This window comes from Melanerpes formicivorus, unplaced genomic scaffold (assembly GCF_026170545.1).
Source record: "Melanerpes formicivorus ecotype bairdi unplaced genomic scaffold, bMelFor1.0.p_v2 SCAF_53, whole genome shotgun sequence".
Lineage (NCBI taxonomy): Eukaryota > Metazoa > Chordata > Aves > Piciformes > Picidae > Melanerpes > Melanerpes formicivorus.
Window position 1 is genome coordinate 4,729,541 of NW_027142405.1, and position 21,688 is coordinate 4,751,228.

The following is a 21,688-nucleotide window of genomic DNA, read 5'->3' on the forward strand; positions in this document are numbered from 1 at the left end:
TATAAAAAAAATCATCACTGAAATGCTCTGTCTTAGCTACAGGAAAAAAAATACCCTTATTTCTGAGTCATATCGAATATCATAACTCCGAAGATTGAAGGACTTAGTAATTTAAATGGGGCTTGTGGGTTTTGCTTGTTTTCCCTTATGCTTGCTTTTCTCTCTGATTTCTTTTGACCATGTTCTGCTAAAATCAGTAAGCTGTTCTCAATAAAATCCTGATTTCATCCAATCACTCTTCAGGATAAAGTAGAATGAGTTTCCAGAATTTACTTAGGGTAGGCATGCCACGTAGAACTTACTATTAGAGCAGGTAATTATTAGTATTATTTCAAGTGCTATATTTGTATAGCACAATATTATTAAATACTATAAACAGTAAAAATGCTATCAGAAGGCTGCAATTTTCCTGCTAGGAAGTGAAAAGAAAGAACAACCTGATTTAAATATTTGTATCTTTTTAATGCTATGGATAAATGGATCACTGGAAGGGCATTTTCTTAAGTGTTTTGTGGAACTAGAGTCTGTAAGAGGATTTTAGATTTTGAGCACGTTTCAATAGCTGGGTATTTCTTGTTTCTTTGGGAGGATCTCACTTTTAATTATGCACTTATCAGATGGAGGAATGCATATTGCTGCTCGAAAACCTCTATTTCATAATGAAACAATATAACCTTTACTTAATTGTCTTTAATGAAGCATTCAATGTTAGAGGTTTTCCTTACTGATTCCAAAACTAAGGACAATATTTTTTCCTCAAAATTTGTTTGTTACTTTTTTTCTGAGCCTGATACACAAATAAAACCAAATGATTAAAAATACTGAAGGCATAAGGTGTATGTGTATTGGACAACTCCCGGCCCATAGGAAATTTCAAACCTCACTCAAATCTTGTTTAGAATCTCATTAGAATAATTTTATTTAGAATAAACCAAACCAGGTTGGAAGAGACCTTCAAGATCATCACTTCCAACCCATCAACCAATCCAACCCACCCAAACAGCTAACCCATGGCACCAAGAACCCCATCCAGTCTCCTCCTGAACACCCCCAATGATGGCGACTCCACCACCTCCCTGGGCAGCCCATTCCAATGGCCAATCACTCTCTCTGTATAGAACTTCTTCCTAATATCCAACCTGAACCTCCCCTGGCACAGCCTGAGACTGTGTCCTCTTGTTCTGGTACTGGGTGCCTGGGAGAAGAGACCATCATCCACCTGTCTACAACCTCCCTTCAGGTAGTTGTAGGGAGTGATAACGTCACCCCTGAGTCTCCTCTTCTCCAGGCTGAGCAACCCCAGCTCCCTCAGTCTCTCCTCATAGGGCTTGTGTTCCAAACCCCTCACCAACTTTGTTGCCCTTCTCTGGACTCGTTCCAGCAAGTCAACATCCTTCCTAAACTGAGGGGCCCAGAACTGGACACAGGACTCGAGGTGTGGCCTAACCAGTGCAGTATACAGGGGCAGAATGACCTCCCTGCTCCTGCTGGCCACACTGTTCCTGATTTTCCCAATCTATCATTTTTTGTAGACATCTTAGTTAGGCATGCCATGTTTACTAAACCCAGGCTAGAACTTAGTACTGACATGGATTTTTCAGAGACATGTAAAATCGCTGTAGTAAAATGAATTCATCTAATTTCTAAAGCAAAAATATTTTCACTGGGGAGAGGTATGTGAAAGGAGTTACTCTATGGCTATATATTTTGTGCTACAAAAAAAAGGAAATCTATGTTACAAGGTGAGAAATGTATGGAAATAAGTACAAATAAAACCAGCAGGCACAGTCCATGTTATATTCTGTGCAAAGGTTGTCAACTATCCCAGAGCTATAACCCAGGCTTATACCTAAAGTGGAAATGGTAGCTGAATATTGGATATCCAGTAATATAAACCAAGAAGAAATAAATGATTGTTAGTAAAAATTAAAACAGCTGAAGAGTTTAAACATCAACATTATAAAACTATAGCCAAGAAAACTTTTTGGGAGCAAACATTGCTAACCACTCCTTAAAAGGTCAAATACATTAAATTGCACACCTGCAGCACATCTGTGGTTTTAAAAATTCATTAGAAACTGTTGAAGGTGTATTTCTCTTCAGTCTCTTCTCTAATGAATATATTTGCATGCAATCACAGTTTTCTTCCTTTAGAGCTTTCTCACTCATTTCCTAAGTCCTCAACCTATAACCTGATCTTCAGGGATCTAGAAAGCTGCGACCAAAGTCGTCATGGAAATGTCCTGACATGGGCATTATTGGAAGTGCCTTAGTCCTTATAAATGGCTGGCATAGTATAGCTTCATGATTGAGCAAGGGCAGTAATTGCAACTGCAATCCAACTACCATAACCTCTAAACCATATCCCAAAGCACCACATCTCCATGCTTTTTGAACACCTCCAGGGATGGTGACTCTACCCCCTTCCTGAACAGACTGTTCCAATGCTCATCACTCTCTCAGTAAAAAAGTTTTTCCTAATGCCCAGTCTAAACTTCCCCTGACACAACTCAAACCCATTTCCTCTCGTCCTACCGCTAGCTTCACTCCAACCCTCTTTCAGGGAGTTGTAGAAAGCAATAAGGTCCCCCCTCAGCCTTCTCTTCTTCAGACTGAACAACCCCAGCTCCCTCAAACACTCCTTGTATGACACCCTCCAAACCCCTTACCAACCTCGTTGCTCTTCTCTGGACATGTTCCAGGACCTCAATGTCTTTCCTATACTGTGGCACCCAGAACAGAACACAGTATTCAATCTGTGGCCTCATTAGGGGCACAATCACTTTCCTATTCCTGCTGGACACACTGCTTTTGATACAGGCCAGGATGCTGTTTGCCTTCTTATTGAAGGACTCAGATGATGACATTCTTTTCTTTAAAAATAACCACAATGCCCTGCCACAAATTTTCTAGAAGAATTCTGTTTTCATGAGCATGTACCCTTTCAAGCTCCTTAACCTTTTGAGTGTTTAAATCAATCTTTAAAAATTGGAGGAGGTGTCTGTATCAACAGCAATATATTTTTGCACTCATATTTGTTGTGAGAGATGAAATCATAATGATTTCTGACCTGTAATATTTATCTAAATGTTATAGTAAACATGTATTCAGTATGTGTGGGGAAAAGAGAGCAAAGTTACAGTTAAAGATGATTATAGAGTAGAAACTCTCAATTTTTTAAATGTTTCTTCCTTGTCTTTATAACAATGGAGCTAAAAGGTATGTTGGCTTGCAAAACTTTGTGAAACACTGTGGTATCCGATTGCAGCACATCTTGCTATTATGACTCTTGAATTCACCCCACCTGGAGTACTGCGTCCAGTTCTGGAGCCCCTATTACAAGAGGGATATGGATGTGCTGGAAGGTGTCCAGAGAAGGGCCACGAGGATGATCAGAGGGCTGGAGCACCTCTCCTACGAGGACAGACTGAAGGAGTTGGGGCTGTTCAGTCTGGAGAAGAGAAGGCTCCGAGGTGACCTAATTGTGGCCTTCCAGTATCTGAAGGGGGCCTACAAGAAGGCTGGGGAAGGACTTCTCAGGATCTCAGGTAGTGATAGGACTAGGGGGAATGGAATAAAGCTGGATGTGGAGAGATTCAGGCTGGATGTGAGGAGGAAGTTCACCATGAGAGTGGTGAAGCCCTGGAATGGGTTGTCCAGGGAGGTGGTTGGGGTGCCGTCCCTGGAGGTGTATAAGAGCAGGCTGGATGAGGCTCTGGCCAGCCTGATCTAGTGTGAGGTGTCCCTGCCCATGGCAGGGGGGTTGGAACTACATGATCCTTGTGGTCCCTTCCACCCTTGATTGATACTATGATACTATGATACACATGAATCGTGTTCCTGGGTCCACACTTTGCAGGTGACTGCGAGATGAGGATTCCAAACGATTGAAAAAGGATGACCAGGTAGTAGAAAGTTTTTTCTCTCCAAAATCGTTCTGGAGAGAAATCATCTTAAGGTAGATCTGATAACATAAGCTCCAAAATTCTTCCTGCAGTAGTCAGTTTATTTTCCACAAAGTCTTCTTTCCTGCAGTGTTGAATATGTGCCATAATTCTATGGCTGTTTAACAACTGAAGCAAACAGCTCTACTGTGTGGCCTGCCCTAAGCAATCCTGCTTTGATGAGGTGGTTGGGCTCGATCTCTAGAAGTCCCTTTCAATCCCTTTCTGTGATTCTGTGATTTTTGGCAGTGTCAGTAGACATAAATCCATTTCCTTGTTAGAAATAGTGATGATGACAGGAATGGAAAGGTGAAAAATGGGCAGTCATTTTTGCTGTGCTCTAATTTTACTCCCTCCCTTGTATGGACAAGTGAGAAGGTTTTGTAGCTATGTTGGCAATAATAGAAACTGCAGGTATTTAGTTTAATAAAGACTTCATTAATCCCATAAAACCTTAAAGTGAGGTAGAGTTGCTGTTAACTGTTCTCACTGAGCTAGATGTAAAGAACCATCAAAGCTTGTAAACATGCCAGCAGTAACTGACTTTTCTTGCACATTCCCTCCAGCTACCTTTTGCTTCACAAAGGTTTTTAATTTAGATCCCTCATATCTTTTAAAGTCTTAAAAAAAATAAATTATCTCTGTCTTATTTCTGTCGTTATTTTCTTTTATTCACAACTTGAATCTGGGAGGGAGGGAGGGAAAAAAAGGCAACAAAAATCCTCGATATCTGGAAAGAATTTCAAATTGCCTTTTGCCTCCTGAAGCGAAATCTGCAGGGCCTTTTAAAAAGAAGAGTTAAAGAATCAATCAGCAGGAGATGCAGCTAGCTTATCTGACAAGCCCATGACACTGTTCAGTGCTCTCCACTGAAGATTTTGTAGGCATATGATCAGTCTGAAGGCCCTTTTCCTAAGAACATCAGGTCAGAATGGCTCACTAGCCTCTGAATAAAAGTAGACACAACTGCTCTCACATTGTCCAGGACTGCATTACACACATATGACTTAAAAAAAGTTGGTAGTTAGTATAAATCCCTTCAGAAAAATATACTGCTAGCACTTCTGTTTGTTGTATTTTCTGCAGGGAGATGGCCCTAATATTTCTAGATTGTGAGAAACCTAAGATATTGTGGAATTAGCTCAAAAATTTTGTGATAACATCAATAGTGCATTATAGATATCTTTAGAAATTGGGCTGTTTCTGTAATCTTAATGACATAAGACTTTATTCAAAGGCATAGGTCATGTGCATAAGCTCTGCACATGAAAGATATGCTCCATTCTACATCTCTGTTTTAAATCCTGCAAAATAATCCACAGATCATACAACCCTGTTTCATTTGTACTGGCTCTGGTTTTGCTTTCTCAAGTCTACATACCTTCCATAACTCTCCCACTGTGACACCCTGTAAGAGGCATACTGCTTTCTGTTACAAGACAATGGTTGTTTGCTCTCCACAAATCTATTAATCTGCCACCTGTCTTCATGTATCTAGATGTAATAAAGCACGTACTTGCATGCACCTCACACACATACTTCATTTCCTTCTGGACACATGGTCTAGGTCAGTCCAGAAATTTGATGCACAGACACACCTAGCCATTTTGTATACCTAGAAACATCGGATACAAGATGTGTGCTTGCAAATTCAGTTCAGAGGCTTACTCTACATAATAGTTGTCAGGCTCAGTTAAAGGTACAGCAAAAATTAGTAGGCCTCTCCATGCTGATTTGTAATGCTTTTGACAGCGTAAGGTTCTATGCAAACAATGAAATGAGTCATTTAGCTGCTCTTATCCCCATCGCCCAGACTCTCATTTCTTTCACACTGTATTTTCTGTTAATGGAAGAGCAGCTAATCATAGCCTATTTTCAAGTGAACTTGGACTAGGTTTCTGATTAGGTTATGATACACTTAGGATACATGACCTGTGGCATGTTAGAAAAATGCTATGATCTATCCTAGACATGTCTTGATATGATTCTGAATTAGTGGAATCTGTGGGATGTGGCTTCATACAGCTCTACTTCTGAGGCATTTCCACAGGAAAGGGACAACTTTCAAAGCCCTTGAAATAGTAGTAAAACCTGATAGAATTTGGTAAAGTGATAAAGGAAAGAAGAAACATGCAACATTCCCTCAGGCTGTCAGCCCTGGGTTGCTGGATGACTCTGGAAACAGTGAGTCCTCTATCCAAGCCTAGACTCACCAAGACCCAGCCTGCATCCTATCAGACCTGAGATCCTTCTCACATGTTTTATCAAAATACATGGTGGAATGAGAAGAGGTTCTCCATACATATATCACAGATGAGTCTATTTAAGGGTGAAAAGGTAAGGCCTGGTATTTTCATGTACTTAAAAGAAATGTTACTACAAGTTCTGGTGTGGTGTTCTGTCCAGAGGACTCTCTATGTTGGGAAGTGGCCTAAGGACAATCTGAGTTAGAGGTGTTTAAGGGTACTAGCACAGTCATGGACCTCTACTGCCAAATCCATATATGACAGTCACTGTAGAATCTCACCAGTCAAAGACAGGAAAAAAATATATCTGACGGTTGCTTTTAACTGTGTGTGAGTAATATTGAAAGCTGGAGCATAAATTCTATTACTGAGGAGTGTGTGGTATCAAGTCATTCATGAGAGCCTTCTGTTTATGTGCCTAAAAGCAGCTCTTTTGTTTAGCCCAAGAGCTGCTTCTCAACAAGGTCTGTAATTCTTAGAGATACAGGATCAAGAAAGCAGTATTTTACATTTCTCAGTTAAGGGGGTACTAGATGCACATTTTGTAGGAATTATGGCAGAAAAGAACAGCTTCTTTAACATGCTGACCACTACACTGTAAATTTTAAATACTGTGTTTGCTGTTCCTGTCTATCTACTTTTAGGCTTGTTCAACACAGAATCAGAGCTAGCTCTAGAGAACAAGTGAGGAGGGATGCAGTATCTTTGTTACTTTGATGGTTGTAGACATCAAATAGTTGTAGTGCTTCAGTTTTCAACCCATCAACTGCCACCTAATTTAGTGGATACTCATTGGTCTTCAGCAGAGAATTTCAAAATTATAATCAATAGGAAGATGCCACAGAGGAATAATAACAAATCTCACAGGAGCTGGAAATGCATTTAATGAATCAGGAGGTTGAGTAAATAAATACCACACATGTATGTGGTGGAAGCTGTCTGGATAACTGTGGTTGCAGCTCCAAATAGCTCCTAAATAGCCTACAAAATAAAAGAAAAGGAGATTTAATCATTATTATTGGAGAGTCTGCTCATGGGACTGTATCAAATGCAGTTACAACAGCATAAAACATGAGAAACATGAAAGCTCTTCTTATTTCCCTTTGAAAACCAAAGTGATCATTTTATTTGATTTTCTGGCAAAGCACATACATGTTTGTGTTTGTGATGTGGATAAAGACACAGGATGAAAGTGGGTGAAAAAAAAAAAGCTCCAACAAAAAATAAGGAACACTTATTCCAGAGGAAAGAGTATTGCCTAGCTAAAGGATTGGCATCAAATGCTTAGGTGACTCTTGCTAGTATATACACCACTGCTTCACCCATCTTCATGTATCGGAGCCAGTGGCATAACTCATCAGATAGCGTGGTTCAGGCCACAGAAGGTGGGCAGCTGAGTAATGTGAATGACAGAAGGGGTTATGGCACCTAGGCCAAGCCCAAGCTGTGTAATGCCTGCTCTGATACTCATCTAAGCCTCTTGTGTGGCCTTGGTCACATTCCACAGCATTTTTGCCTCATTAGCTACATCAGTATAAGTGAGTGATATTTATCTGAGGGTTTCACAGGAATATTATTATTAACTAAGTCATATTTATGGAGATGTCTACAGTTTCAGTACTGAATCTGACTGGACAACAACCAAGTGGCTGGGGATTTAATAATCTACCCTTAGCCAGGTGTGCAACATAGTTGAGGAGTTTCAGTTATTCATCTCTACCAAGTCATGTGTGCATCTCTGTGTTGGGTGCTATTTCTAAAGGGAAGAGGCGGTAATGGGCTGAAGTGTCCCCTCTATCTGGCTGAGGTAAAGCAAGTGAGTCAGTGGCTCCACAGCTGTTTTGGCAACCCTCCCTCCATGCTGCCTTTATGTAGGACAACATATGGAGCAGAGGGAGCAGACTTTTGTCAGGGATTTGGCTGGGTCATATCTAAGTCCTTCCAGCCTGAATAATTTTGTGATTGTATGATTTGAGGCATGTGGGAAAGTGAGCTGTTTTTAGAGGTGTAATTAGGAAACAAATATGACAGAAGTCAGCAGTTCTTCCATCCTTGCTGCTTTATTTTCTGATGGTTTCAGAAGATTAGAGGACCATGTGTATAGATTTGTCTTGATTACAATATAGCATCTAAATCAGTGGTATCCAGTCTTCCTGGCTGACTTTTTGTAATGTTGGAAGAGGATTGTGTGTGATAAGGCTGCTCTTCTCACATCACAGAAGCTACAGGAGGCTTGGTACTTCCTGCAAGTGTAATGTGCTTATGCTCCACTCTATCCATACACAGGTAAACCCCAGTGCGCTCCTGCAAACAGAACAGCTACCAGCAGATTCTGGCTGCAGAAGAGCTCACACTACCACTGAAACCTGCCTTTCTCAGTGGCAATCTGCATACAACAGAAGCAAATGTGTCGGGCAGGTGATTTGCTCCGGTTACAGCAGAAGTTTATTCCCAGCTGCCATCTTTCCTGAGGATTCATTGGACCACATCAAACAAATGCCACCAGCGATTCATCCAATGCAAATGCTCCTGCCTATGCCTGCCAGTCTCCCAGGTTACACAGAATGGTAGGGGTTCAAAAGGACCTCTGGAGATCACCTAGTCCAACCCCTCAGCTTAATGCAGGTACACCTAGATCAGGTTGCACAAGAACATGTCCAGGCTGATTACCCCACAGGACAAATGAATTGCCCCACATGTGAGCCATGGGTTGTAGACTGAAGAAACTGACGGCTATTCTGTATTGATTGTAATTACTATTACTATTTTAAAAGCCCAAACCCTGAGGAGAACAGATTCACTGAACAGTTGAACTCTTCTCACTCTTTTGAGCTATGTGACAGGCAATGTTTAAAAATAGAAAGCATAGCTCCCCTGTGCAGCCCCTTTCCCAGCAATTCCTCCCAGCAGATGAAGTCATGCCCACAGCCCGCTGCCCCGCGATAGGGCAGCCTGTCTCCGGCAGCGTCAGCAGGAGCCAGCGCTGCAAGCTTAAAAGGCTGTCAGAGGTTGGCAGGTCATCCGCCCAAAGGCAGGAAAGAAAGGGGGGGGGGACAGAGAAAAATTGAAAAATAGCCACAAAGAAAACAAGCTCTTTTTTGGTTTTTTTTTTTTAAACTGGAAACTTAAAAGAAAAGATTTATGAACCTTTGGGCTTGTGAAACCACCTGGTGCTTTGGAGTTTGCTGCTGGTTAATTTTGGCAGTTAAAAGTTTGGGAGATTGTTTCCCTTCATTTAAAAGAAAGAAAAAAAAAATTAAAAGAAAATGTTTAGAATAGTCTAATTCCACATGTGCTTTGATCGTTTCAAACTCACCCCTCCTGCACTTTGAGCTCAACTTGTAAAAATCAGAGTGAGTTAGGTGAAAAAGCCTGTTACTTTTTAAGGGCAGCATTGCTGTTTGCAGCGCACATTAAGTGCAGCCCCTGAACTCCACCTTCGCTGTCTGCTTAGTTTCCTCACTGGCTCACGACGTGACTTGTGCTGTGTTTTGACAGTTGGTGGCCTCTGGCCTCTGGCTCCACAAAATGTTTAGGCTGAGGGCTCCCGAGAGGAGCTCTCAGACATGATGGTTGGGGGCTCTTTTGAGACAAGCCCAGCATCTTTTTCCCCAGTCCATATATAGCTGGTGGTGCTTAGCCTGTAGATTTTGCTTGTACAGCAATTCAGGTCAGACTTCCTCCCATATCTCTAGTTCTGGGTTCCCAAAAAGAAGGTAGGGGCTGGGGAGGGATGAGGGGTGGGCACAAAATTTGAGGAGAATAAATGCCTCATGGTGCCTGTAGGGTCAGAAGATAATTGAGCTGTGTGGGTCTCAGCCATGACACACTGGTGTCAAGTGAAGGGCAACAAAGCTGGTGAGGGGTCTGGAGCATAAGCACAGTGAGGAGTGGCTGAGGGAGCTGGGGTTGTTTAGCCTGGAGGATAGGGTGCTCAAGGAAGACCTTATTGCCATCTACAACTACCTGAAGGGAGATTGTAGGCAGGTGGGGATTGGTCTCTTCTCTCAGGCAACCAGCACCAGAACAAGGGGACACAGTCTCAAGATGTGTACGGGGGAAGTTTAAGGTTGATCTTAGAAAGAAGTTCCCACAGAAAGAGTGATTGGCCATTGGAATGGGCTGCCCAGGGAGGTGGTGGGGTCAACATCCCTGTAGGTGTTTAAGAATAGACTGGATGAGGCACTTAGTGCCATGACCTAGCTGATTAGTTAGGGATAGGTGATCAGTTGGACTTGATGATCCTGGAGGTCTCTTCCAACCTGGCTGATTCTGTGACTGTGAAAACACAGTTTAAACTCTGTTCTTGCAGGGGCATCTGTAGCTAGGGAGAGTTTCCAGGGAGTTGTGAAGTCTGTCCTTCTATACTGAAACTGCTGTAGTAGTACTTTGGTTTTCTGTGCCTCCTTTCTTTCTGGTGTTCAATAGCAGCTGTTTATGCCTTATGACAATGTTTATAGAGATGGATAGTTATTAGATCTGGATGAATCATTCAGGATGAAGAATTTATTCATTGCATTGCTTATTTCCTCCTTCTTAACTCTGCAATTAAAAACTGTGTTACTCTTAAATGCATTCATTATTTTGAAATTAGTTGTCAATTACCTCAGTGAATATTCTTGTTCTGAGTTAATTTGCCACCATTTCCATGAAAAATATTTGTAATTTCCATTGCGCTGGCTAGCTTTGGGAGTCAGGTGAGACCATCTTTGTTTCCTTGCTGGTAATGAAATTGTTTAACCAGAAATAATGCTATTCTAGAACTGTGTATTTGACTGTCAAAATCAAAGTTAAATTCAGGTTGTTAAGGCTTAATTGTATACTCAAAAACATGCAAGAGAAGTATTTGCACATAAACAAGTATTTGAGCTTTTTCCCTAAGCTTTATAAAAAGTGAACAACAACAAGTACCAGTATAGGTTGGGGATTAACCAGTTGGAGAGCAGCACAATGGAGAAGGACCTGGTGATCCTGGTGGATAGAAGGATGACCATGAGCCAGCAATGTGCTCTTGTGGCCAAGAGGGCCAATGCTATTCTGGGGTGTATTATAAAGGGTGTGGTTAATAGGTCGACAGAGATTCTTCTCCCCCTCTATTCTGCCCTGGTGAGGCTGCATCTGGAATACTGTGTCCAGTTCTCTCTGAGTGTGGCCATCCAGCCAATTTCTTATCCAGCAAGTGGTCCATCCCTCAGGTCTGTACTTTTCCACTTTGGTGAGCACAGGATGTCATGTGGGACAGTGTCAAATGTTTTATACAAGGCCAGATAGATGTCATCAGTTGCTCTTCCCTTATCAGTTGCTCTTCCCTTATCCACTGATGTTGTAACTCCACCATAGAAAGCCAGCAAGTGCATCAGGAATGATTTATCCCCAGGGTCACCACCAATCATATCTTCATTTCCCATATGCCCTTGCAAAGCTTTCAGAAGGATCTGCTCCATGATCTTGCTGGGCACAGAGGTGAGACTGACTGGCCTATAGTTTTTGGGGTGTCCTTTTTTTTCTGTTTTTGAAGATCAGGGTTATGTTTCCTCTTTTTCCAGTCATGAGGTACTTCACCAGATTGACATGACCTTTTAAATATGATGGGCACTGGCTTGGTAACTTGATCTGTCAGTTCCCTCAGGACCCATGGGTGGGTCTCACTGGGCTCCATGGACTTAGACGGTCTTGAAACTGATCTTTGTTTATAGTGGGTGGATTTTTCTTTGCCCACTAGGTACCATTGTTTTCTGGAGGTTGTGCAGTGCAGCCAGAGCCCTTGCTGGTGAATACTAAGGTGAAGTAATTATTGAGCACCTCAGCCTTCTTTGCATCCCTTGTGACCACATCTTCATTTTCCTTTTGGGGAGGTGTGATGGGTGTTAACCCATCACAAGAGGCCCCACGTCTTCCCCACATTAGAGCTTTCTTATCAGAGCCTGACATTTCTCTATGACAGGACCTGGAGCAGTCATTACAGCTTGATTGAGAGTGAAGATTTTTAAGTTTCCCAACAGAAACAATAAATCAGGTAGCGCTCACTCCTGTAGTCCAGTGAGAAGGCTTAAAGACCCAGTCTGTTTCTAGATTTGCCCTATGACTTCCAACCTTCTTGTAAAAAGCTTGTCCTTGATGGTGTTATCCTGTCCTTTGGCTTACTAACCCCATATACTTTGCTCTAAACAGTTGGAATTTCATTGGTTTGGAACTTACTAATTCATTTCCTAGTTGCCAAGATCTGTATGGAAGAAACAAAAATGTGCCTATGGAAAAAAGCCCAAAGCTTTGAATTGCTTGAGATTCATATATTTATATATATATTTTTTAGCACAGTGCCAGTATTGATTCAGATGCTAATTCTGAGTTTTTACTCCTCACTTGGCATCTTACATCTCTTTAAGGAAAGTATTATGTCCTCTGTCCTTTTTCAGAACAAATGGGAGTTTTACTGCTTGTTAAGTTTTATGCCAAATATCTGAGATAAAGATAAAAGTTATTTCTCCATAGTAACACAACTCCATGGTGAAAGAACTGAACTGATTTCCTGCAGATATAGGTTCAGTTCCTGGCTCTTTCACAATTTGCTTTATGTTCCTATGCAGTTTATTTTAGAAATTTCTGCTACATTTATCCTTCTGCAGAGAAACATCATATTGCTCTTCTCTGTCACCCTTTATACTGCTAATTAGAATGGAAAAATATTTAATCTGAGGATTACTCCCACTGTATACTGATGTAGTGCTCAGCACACAAAATATGTCTTCCTTTGGGGTCACACTCTTCATATTTCTAGGAAGTGGACATAATTATCTCCATTTTTCTGGTGGAGAAGCTGAGGAAAGGGAGAGGTAAAAGATCATTAGAAGTAAGATATTAGAAGGGTAAAAAGAGATCCTGGTATATCCTCTTACAGTTCTTTACTTGCATCTCAGGCTGTCTTTAGGCACAGCTGAAAAGTAGATATTAATCTTGGAGACCTGACTACAGTTGGATAGTCCTGTGAGCCTTCCTTCCCCTCTTAAGAGTGGCTGGTTCCTTGTCATGGTGACAGCAGAAGTTATTTTTACCTTTGTTGCTAATTTCTTGATCCAGTTCTGCTCACCTTGTTTGCTTAAGAGCAAAGTTACCCTTCTCAGCAGTACCTGAAGGGGAGCTACAAGAAGGGTGGAGGCCTACAGTGACAGGACAAGGGACAATGGCTTCAAACTAGAGAGGAGCAGATTTAGATTGCGTGTTAGGAACAGGTTTTTTACTGTGGGGGTGGTAGAACACTGGAACAAGTTGCCCAGGGAGGTGGTTGGGGCCCCATCCCTGGAGATATTCAAAATGAGGCTCAACAGGGCTCTGGGCAGCCTGATCTAGTTGAGGATGGCTCTGCTTACTGTAGGGGGTGTTGGACTACATGACCTTTGGAGGTCCCTTGCAACCCAGACCATTCTATGGTTCTATGATTCTATGTACAACCTGATCTAGTTGGGAATGTCCCTGCTTAATGCACAGTGGTTGGACTAGATGACCTCTAGAGGTCCCTTCCAATCTAGTGCATTCAATGGTTCTATGATTCTGTGTACCCTTTTGGTATAATATTTTCATACAAAAATCTTGGTGCCATAGAGGGATAGTCATTCCCTTATCAGTTCTAAGTAACTTACACCTTCTCGTCTACATTAAATTTTCTGGCTGTTTGGACTCAATGAGCAGTTTGTCATTCAGTTTCACAGGCCCAAAATATCATCCTCTGCTTATTGAGTTTCATTTTCCTTCTATTAGGAGCCAACTGTGGAAACAAATCTCTCACCTGTTAGAGCTATCAAGTAATCAAGATATCACTCAAGAGGCTAAAGGTCTTTTTACTTTCAACCTGAGGTCTGTGAAACTGGTGTGAAAGAATATTTGCCCCACCTGTGGCTAATGAGCAAAGCCTAAGTGAAACAGACCTGTAAGAATTAAGAAAAAATAGGAAAAAAAGAGATGCACCAGGCAATAGCTTCGTTGGGAAACAGTCACATTGTGGCATGCAGTACAAATCCCACCGTTGCTAGCACTGGAAGTTCAGATCAGAACTGTAAGCACATGTGAAGAGCAGTGGGAGGAGAGGTCTGGAATGTAAACGTGTTCATTTTGCCTCACTATTAAGATCTGTGTGCATCTGTTACTTCCTCAAAGGCTACTCCTAGGAGTTTACTGGAGCAACCGTGTGTCCCAGGTCCCAGATGATATTCTCTGAGATCTAGAAATGCTTTAGATATACAGAACCACAAAATGATAAGGGTTGGAAGGGATCTCCAGAGATCATTCAGTCCAAACCCCCTGCAAAGCATGAACAGTTTAGGGAAGGTCATACAGGAATGTGTCCAGGCAATTTTTGAAGATCTCCAGAGCAAGAGACTCCAAAACCTCTCTGGGCAGACTCTTCCAGTGTTCCATCATCCTCACAATAAATAATAGATGTTGAGATGAAATTTCCGGCGATTGAGTTTAAGTCCTTTGTCCCTCATCCTATCACTGGGAATCATTGAAAAGCAACTGGCTTCAACCTCCTAACTCTTCAGATATTTGTACACATTTATAAGGTCCCCTCTCAGCCTTCTCCAAATTAAGCAGCCCCAAGTCTCTCAGTCTCTCCTTGTAAGACGGGTGCTCCAGTCCCTCAACCATCCTTTAGCTCTCTATTGAATTCCCTCAAGGAATTCCCTGTTCCTCTTGAGCTGGGAAGCCTGGAACTGTGCACAGTATCCCTGATGTGGTCTAACTGGGTGGGACAGAGGGTGAGGACAACCTCCCTTGCTCTGCTGGACATGCTCTTCTTAATGCACCTGACTATAGTATTGGCCACCTTGTCCACCAGGGCACATTGCTGTCCCATGGATAGCTTATTATCAACCAGGACTCCAAGGTCCTTCTCTGTGTTGCTAGTTTCTGTCAGGTCAACCCCTAACCTGTCCTGGTGCATGCTGTGTATATATGCATGTATGTATACCCTACAGACATAAAAATATGTACCACAGAGCTTTAACAGATTACAGGAGTAATGCAGCCAGAATGTAAAGGATAATATTGCTATATTACCATTCATTTAATTACCTCTATAGTTTCTGTTAGCTTGCTTTATAGAAGCAGTTATTCCTTCAGTGGTTACAAACCGAAATTATCATACTGCAGAGCATTTGACAACACAATTCAAGTTTAATGCACTATATGTACGTACAAAGTGGACTAATATGGATTGTAAATCTGTGTATGGTTTTACTTTGTGCACAGATATGCATATCTACAGAGAGACATGAAAAAAAACAACCCAGAGCTTTGCACAGCATGATTCTGGTATATGGACCTAGCAAAGATCCTACAACACTGTGAATGAGAAGTTAGAAGACACAATTTCATTATCCCTTAACCTAACAGAGAAGGAGAATGATGGGAAAGTGTACCAAGAATACTGAACTATGCACTAAACAAATTATGATCAGTTTCTAGGAGAATTTCCCAAGTGAATCTTATCTCTTTCTCACAGCTTTGCTGATTACCATCAGTTTGTCTGAGTTATTTGCCTTTGAAATGATTTTCATTGAGGCTCAGCTAGTTCCTTTCCCTTCTGGTCCCTTTACCTAATGCTTATATAACCCAGAAGGGGCTGTTTTGTGGAATCTTTGAACTTGAGCTCATGGGATATGACCTTGAGAAATGTGACTTTTCTTTTATTTCCAGTTCTGGTATCTCCTAGAAATTTGCTCTGCTAGGTTTTTTTGATATAATGCAGTGTTTGGGATTTAGTTTTGTTGCTCTTTGTGCATCACAGTTTCTATGGGCTGATGCAAATTACCTTGGTTTTGTTGCTCTTTGTGCATTACAGTTTCTATGGGCTGATGCAAATTACATGTACATTTACATACTGTAAATGAATCATAGCTACTATATGTACACTGGTTAATAAAAAGGAATGTTTATGAACATGTACTGTAGTGGCACAACTAAGCACAAATCAACATATCTTTCTTTTGAGAATAATTTTTGTTAAACAAAGAGAAGAATAATTTCTCTGACTTCACAGTATCTACAATGCCTAGCTTGGCCACACTAACAAAGCAGGAAGCTCTTGGTCAAACCGTCTTCTAGGATGAACAAGTGTAACTCATATCTGAGACAGCTGAGCCTTTTGCAATACATAGTAAGAAGAAGAGATTTTCATTTGGCTTTGTTCTCAGATTTGCCAAATCAAGAAAAATAGTTTATTTTGCTTACAACAGGAAGATTTGGAATGTCTTTGCAAAACTATACAGAGAAAAACAGTCTCTCTGTAGAGGTGCTACATAAGGGATCAAGAAGATTTGTGCTTATACAGCTCGGCTCAACAAGGAACTAATTGTATATAGAATAGAATAGAATAGAATAGAATAGAATAGAACAGAACAGAACAGAATAGAGTAGAGTGGAGTAGAGTAGAATAGAATAGAATAGAATAGAATAGAATAGAATAGAATAGAATAGAATAGAATAGAATAGAACAGAATAGAATAGACCAGACCAGACCAGACCAGACCGGAAGAGACTTTCAAGATCATCACATCCAACCCATCATCTAACACCATCTAATCAGCTAAACCATGCAACCAATCACCCCATCAAGTCTCCTCCTAAACACCTCCAACAATGGTGACCCCACCACCTCCCCCGGCAGCCCATTCCAATGGGCAATCACTCTCTCTCTCTATAACATTATGTTCCACAAAAAATGGCAGAGGGTCCACATATAAAAATGGAAACCACTCTTTCAGTTAAAAACATCCTCTTGCATGCTAAATAATTTCTTTAGATCAGTTCAGAAGCCTTTTAACCCCTCAGACACACACTAATAAAAAGAGCCAGTAAAATTTAACAGTGACTGACATAAGCAAATAGTTACGTTCTATAAATCCTAATGCCGTCATGGTAAACACACAGTTTGCCATCTGCCTTTGTTTATATCAGGTAAACAGAGCTGAAATTTTCAAACTGTGAGTTGTAGCTGAAGGAGAAATACTTAGTCACGTCACACTGGTTCTTATTCTGTTTCTCACTGAGAGAACTGGTGTGGAACTGGTAGAGTGAAATCAGGCCATTTCGACCCTTTGGAGAGAACAAAAAAGGAAAAAAAATCCGTCAATAAAATCTTAAAAATTGAATAAATTGATCAAAACATCAACAAGAATATTTTCTTATTTTATCACGGGCTAAAGTATGAAAGTATAAAGTATAAGTATATAAGTATATAAGTATAACGTATAAAGTATAGTCTTAGAATGACACAACTCTTTCCTATACTAGTTCCCCCTAGGTAAAGGGATGGTTCTTTTGTTTTCTTTCACAGCCTCTAATCTTCGTCTGTGTAAATGCAGCAATGTGTTGTGTAAAATGATTACATTTCCTTACGAATTTTTGGGGAATAAATAATACTAAGTCTGCAAGGTTGCACTCAGAATAACTTCATCTGATTTCAGGAAAGTTATCCCTGATTTGCATCATTTCCGTTGTCAGCACAATGAAAATGTCAGAGTAATGATGCAACTTAAATATTTCTCCAATTCCTTCCTAATATTTGAAGACTGTGACTAGCTGGAGTTGATGTAAGAGTTTCCAATCTATTTCCTATGCAAAAAGTCAACTGATCACCTGCTAAACGTGGTCTTTTCTCCTCCCTGTCCTTTATTCCCTCCCTTGTTCACCGGAGAAGTATGCTAAGCAGCTATTGTAGCTGGTGGTATTGTTTCATCAGATTTATAAAGAGATAATGAACATTTCTTGTTCAATTTCACTTAACTCTGAAGTGCTCATATGAACCTGCTATTAGGAAACTTACATGATGTTTCTTGCACTTATTTCTGAATACAAATTGCTGACCCACAACTGCATAAAAGAAGCAAAATCCTTCTAATCACTCACAAAAATGCAGAAGTCTGCTCTTAAATTAGAGGATTAACTGGCTAGGATTGACTTTGCATATGGAATGGCAGGAGGAAAAGGGCAGCCTGAGTCATGTAACTGGCCTTGTTTATTTCCGTAAGAAAGAGAGGAAAATTTAATTAAGCGCATGCAATTCAGCATGCAAAAGGTCAAACTGACGCATGCCTGCAGGTAGTTAATCAGAAAACTGCTATAATTCCCAACCCAAACAATGTTAAGCAATAGAAATGCAAATATTGGCCCTTGCTCTGTGAGGCTGGTTTCAGCTGATACTCACAAAGCCCTCTTGCTTCTGTCCTGAGTATTTTACACGCTACAAATGATTTTGCACTAAAGGGAAAAGAGGGTGCCCCTCCATTCTCAGTACTGCTATTGTCTCCAGTAGAGTTGTAACACTGCATATATTGGAGCACAAGTGCAGCTGGGGCAGGATGCCTCTTGGGTGGATTTCTTTGTTTTAATTGACTCTAAAAAAAATAATAATTCTCTGACACATTCCATGTGCTATCTGACAGTGGACAAAAAGTGTCAGATCAGTGACAGCTTAGACAGGAAAAAACAACTGTGGCTGGATCAGCTGAAAGCAGCTCTTAGTCTAGGTGAAGGTAGTGTGAGTGTGCAGGAGTTACTGGGAAGACTTCTGTGAAAGAATGCTTCCCTTCTCTCTTTTTTTTCCTATCTCCTCTGTAATTTGCATTCTCTATCATGTTCAAGTTCCATATGGCATTTTCAACCCAGTGCAGATCATCATGGAGTAGTGTAGTGTCTGAGTTCATTATTTTGCTTGATTTTAGGATTATAGGAAAATATAACCTGGAAAATGTATTGCTTTGTTTTTTAGGACACTTAAAAATCTTTGAATTCTTTTTGGTTTCCCAGATGTATGTTGCAATTAGCCAAAAGATACCATTCTTATGTCCCATTTTTCCATCTGTAAACATACACTGGATAGCTTTTCTTCTCCCACAAGGTCTCATAGGAAATAATTCCTTCCAGTCCTCATCTACATATACATTTCTATTCATCATATAATGCTTCTCTCTGATACTCACTTGTGTCCTTTTAGAAATAATAAACCCCAGCCCCCAAATGAATTAGATTCAAATCAAGTGTCAGTACTAAATCTTACATCTGATTGGGATCTTATTTGTGGCAAGCTTGGAATTCATATTTCACTGCCAGATGTCAGAAGATGAAGTCTCAGAGCTGGTTGCACAAATGCAGCTGCTTTCTTATTTAGAGGATCTAGCCACAGGCAGCATATTACCCTAAGTTTCTTAAGTCTGTCCTGGCTTACAGAGTTCCTTCAGGCCATAAAGATGTGGTTTATGAGTTGATTGTCTATGGACGTCATCTTTTCACATATTGAGCGTCTTCTGGAAGGTGCAGAGTTCCTTCACCTCACACTGTATTTAAGGAAAGTGGGAGATAAATGTAAAGAGGCAGTAGAGACCTTGAGAAACCCTCCCTTCTCTGTACAGTACCATAACATACTTGAGCTTTGAGCTTTTCTAGTCAGTTGTCTCCAAATTTTTGGCAACTGAACTAGTCAAACATAATCTAATGTAAACCTCATTTATTCCTATTCCCTGAAGGGCAGTAGTTTTAAAGATCTTGAACTGCATATGAATGTTGAGAAGACAATGCCATTGTTCACTGTGGCATGTGTTTTAATTTTTAAATGGCAAAGATGTACCCAGAGAGGGCACATTCAGGTCTGCTCCATGACTGTAGCATGTAATGGCTGGTAGTGCTCCTTTCTCTCACTATCTGCCAGTGGCTAGGCACTTGTATCTCAGCTGAGCTGTGAGGCAGAAGTACACCACTCAAGGGAGCTCTGCAATGACTCAGGCTGGGGAGTGGGAGCCCTGGCTGTGAAATGCAGCTGGCTATTTCCTGCCTGACTGGTTGGTTTTACTTACTAGTATATGAAATGGAGGGAGCTCTACTCCTACCTCTGTGTTTCCTACATTTTTCTACCAATGAAGTAACCACTACAAAAAACCCCAACCAACCAACCAACCAAAAAAAAAAACACAACAAACCTTACTTAAAAAAGGACAAAAAGAAAATATTGGGAGGGTAGGAGGGAGAAGATGGACAAATTCATCTTTCCATTTCCTTTCCAGAAAAGTTGAGGCAGTTCATGGAATTTGACCTCTAATATCTAGCAAGTATTGACTCTATTTTTCTGAATAGTGCTTATTTAAGCAACCAACCACCACCACCAACAACAACAACAATAAAACAACTAAAAATTAAAGTGCAGTTACTTGATGACATTTCCACTATTGTTGTTGTTTAGGTATCTACCATCACATAAAGAAATAAACCCTCTGGTCCACTATCAGAGAAGGTCCACTCCAAATTCCACACAGGTTGAAAACAGAGCCTTTGACTGAGGAAGGCAAAAGATGGAAAGGTAATGGGGAAGTAGTAGACTGATATTTGGTCCTGTAAATAGTCAAGTGTTTAAACTTAAGACCACCAATGGCTGTTTTGATTTAACTTAGGTGAAGGAACTTGAAGGAGAAAGCTGGTATGTGTAGAATTAACCACACACATAAGTTCATGGACTAGAATTTAAGCCACACTCTATAGTCTGTCATGAGTTTTTAGGGATTTGTTTGTTTGTTCCAGTTTCTGTAGGCTTAAAGGCAGACTGTGAACTCTGATTAAGAAAATGGTAACTTTGTGTAGTGTTCCTCAAGATATTTTCATAAACAGTAGAGACCTTTTGAATGGTCTAACAAGCTACATTGGTGAAAGCAGATTTCAGTCCCCACAGCCAAATTTCCTCATGAAGGTGATCATTGTGTTCCTAAAATCTGTAGCTCTCATAATAGGCTTTAATCACGCTGCCCAAGAAAGAAAAGGAGAATTGTGAGTCACTTCCAAGGAGGTTAAGTTTTGATCTGTGAATCACATAATTGTCATTTAGCAGTGTCACCTTACTGAAGAGAGCATCAGAGATGAGGGTGTGCTGTACTGCTAGGTTCTAGGCAATCCAGCAAAGCAACGACTGTTTTAGGATGTTGTAACAGGAACACATGAATAGGTCAAAAGCCTAATACATTTAGGAGGATGTTTTTGAACAAGCATCCTTTCCCATTTCTCATCTTTCCAAGGAATAGTCAGTTGCACAAGGAGCTGCGTTGAACTAGAGTGCAATGTGTGGTTTGGGTTGTGTTTATGGAAAATTGCAAGAGGAGGGCTGTTGTGGTTTAAGGGTTAACAAGTGAGCAGGTGGACTCTCGGACTCCAGGTGGGGTCACCGGGTAGTTTTGTTCCCTCCCCTTTCCTGCCTATCCTCTATAAGGGGACAGGAATTTCCTTTGGACTCTCTTCCCTTTTGCCTTCCTGCCTGGTGGAAAGCTGCTGCTGGCTGCTGGAAACCTGAGCATAGTTGGGTTTGCATCCATGTGTTGTGGGGAAATATATTGCTCTCCTAGATCGGGTTTTGCATATCTCTGTATATATCCCTTGTTTCAATCTCTCTATACATCCCTTTTCTCTTAATGCCTTTCCATTTGTTCCTTAATACCTTTGTTAAAATTACTTTCTGAACTTCCA